The sequence below is a fragment of the Megalopta genalis genome, unplaced genomic scaffold, assembly GCF_051020955.1.
Source record: "Megalopta genalis isolate 19385.01 unplaced genomic scaffold, iyMegGena1_principal scaffold0221, whole genome shotgun sequence".
Classification (NCBI taxonomy): domain Eukaryota; kingdom Metazoa; phylum Arthropoda; class Insecta; order Hymenoptera; family Halictidae; genus Megalopta; species Megalopta genalis.
Genome location: NW_027476290.1, coordinates 122,501 through 125,000, shown reverse-complemented (window position 1 = coordinate 125,000; position 2,500 = coordinate 122,501). Strand labels below are relative to the sequence as shown.

The 2,500-nt window shown below is 43.7% G+C and overlaps 1 non-coding gene across 1 annotated transcript; it reads right to left on the bottom strand.

Moving 5' to 3' along the window:
• Positions 1-1,022: 1,022 nt before the first annotated feature.
• LOC143262783 (5.8S ribosomal RNA) lies at positions 1,023-1,177 on the bottom strand. Its single transcript, XR_013036468.1, has one exon. It is a non-coding gene; the product is annotated as a 5.8S ribosomal RNA (ribosomal RNA).
• Between the last annotated feature and the right edge of the window lie 1,323 nt (positions 1,178-2,500).

The window sequence follows — 2,500 nt, the reverse complement described above, 5'->3', positions numbered from 1 at the left end:
AAAAAAAATAAAAAAAACACAAAAAACCCTTAAAGCAAAAAAAAAACCGTTTATCGCGCCTCACCAATATATCTTTTATAAAATTCGATATCCTCTCCAAATATAGATCTTCGAAACACTCGCAAGACGATTACAATCGGTATAACTTTAACGTCCGTCCGAAAAGTACTTTCGGGGACTAGACGACCGATTGATCTCGTGCGGTTTCGCTATTCGATCATTTGAAGAGAACAAAAAGATATATGGGGCGACCGACAAACGGTTTTCCCGTAGAACCAGACTCGCGATTGCGTTGACACACACATCATAGCCACACCAATAGAAGAGTTTTAGGACGGTAACCCGGGTGGGGTGTTCTTTACTCAGAATATGTGCAACATCGGATCTATATAGCCATCGATACAATTCGTACACAAATGTGTCGTACGAAGAGAGAGACTTTTTTTCCTCTGGCAACATAACGGTAAGAGACATCCTTCCACACTCATAGGTTCCACTCCCTGGGGCTATGATATATATATACATATAAATTCAAATTCGAAGCAACGGTCACAATTCTACTCTATATTTTTGCGGGTTATGTGTTCTTTCGTTCAATTTCTTTCATGCGTTCGTTCGATCTCTGTACACAGTCTTCACATAGGACAGACTCGTGTAGTACGCTTTCGTGGGTTAAACCCATCTCGTTTCATTTCAGGCGACGTCGGGAGCGCGTTGAAAATGTACCAGTGAAATCTCGATAGTTCTACGGATACGAATCGTCCCGAAAAAGATTTTGTCACCGCTTCGAAGCGGTGTTTCAGACGGGCGGACGTATATAAAACATATACGACACACGACACCGCCTTCCACACTCACGCTAGTTCGAACACGATTTCCATCTCTCTCGAAGACTGTTAGACGTACGTAAAATTTCTCAATATTCATAGGACCGCGACAAACGCCGACGAAGCGCCCATCATTCGCTCGTACGTATATAGGCAACAAGTGCCATCAACGCAAGCAGTTTATAAGTACGTAAACGACCCTCAGCCAGGCGTGGTCCAGGAATTGTATCCGTGGACCGCAATGTGCGTTCGAAATGTCGATGTTCATGTGTCCTGCAGTTCACACGTTGACGCGCAATTAGCTGCGTTCTTCATCGACCCACGAGCCAAGTGATCCACCGTTCAGGGTAATTTTTCCCTTTTATTCTCTCATATATATATAATGTGTATTTGCTATCCACCACATTTTTGTGTTATATTTCGGAACAAGCCGATACCCGAAGAGCTCCAACCAGCGCGCGAAGGAGATTCGGGAGTCGTCGTACAACGACATAATTGTCCCTTAAAGAACGAGATATTTCCGTCGAAACCATATATATATGTACGAGCAAATCCAAAACCACTGTTTTCTTGCAAGTTCGACGGTCGGAGCGAATAGAACATTGAAAAGCCTTCTATCGAAGAAACACAGAGAGTATATCACCTCCAAAAACGACGGGGATATGGATATTCAAACTGGACAATTATCAACCCGATACTGGATTCGAAAAGTTTCTCTCTCCTTTCGTCGTTATTTACACCGGACGGACTCACGGCCGGCTCTAGCTGGGTGTCATATATATATACGTCCCACGCTCATGCTGCCACTAGCGCGCAACAGAGTAGGGTGTCAATGACAACGACACAGCATTGAAACGAGCTACACAAGCCGGTCTCTCTTGATACCAATGTAAACGAGCATTAAGTTATCTTCAGACTGCCCGATATTTTCGTCCTTTGGACTTTCCCAACGATTCCTTTTTTTCTTTTTTTTTTACACCACAGCGAAGACTTGAGGAAGCGTGATTAGCACGCTCGCATCCCTCCCTGTCCTACTACAACTGTGTGTGTGTGTGTAAAGAAAGAAAAAAGAATACATTGGCTTTCTCTCTATCGAGAAGATGGCCTACGCAACGCAGATCAAAGGCCTAATACGTGTAATATAATACGCGTCTGGCCGTGTATAAATCACGCACGAATGATCTGGTCGGGCCCAACTCTTCTCGTACGCTTATTTTTCCGTGTTGAGGCACTATCATAAAATCACACAAACCCCAACACGTGTGTGTCTTGGAAGGAAGATGGCCTACGCAACGCAGATCAAAGGCCTAATACGTGTAGTACACACGTCTGCCGTGTAAATCACGCACGAATGATCTGGTCGGGCCCAACTCTTCTCCACCACACCACATCCCAACTTTGTACATTTTTATATATTTTTGTGCGTTGGGGCACCTTCATAATCACAAACCCCAACAACACATATATCTCTCTCTCTTTGAAAGATTTGTTGTGGCCTACGCAACGCAGATCAAAGGCCTAATACGTGTAGTACACACGTCTGGCCGTGTAAATCACGCACGAATGATCTGGCGGGCTCAACAATATCTTTTTTTTTTATATGAATTCTTATCCACAAACTAATCGAATTCATTTTCTCTCCTCCTCTCCTCTCTCTTTGAGATATATTGGAA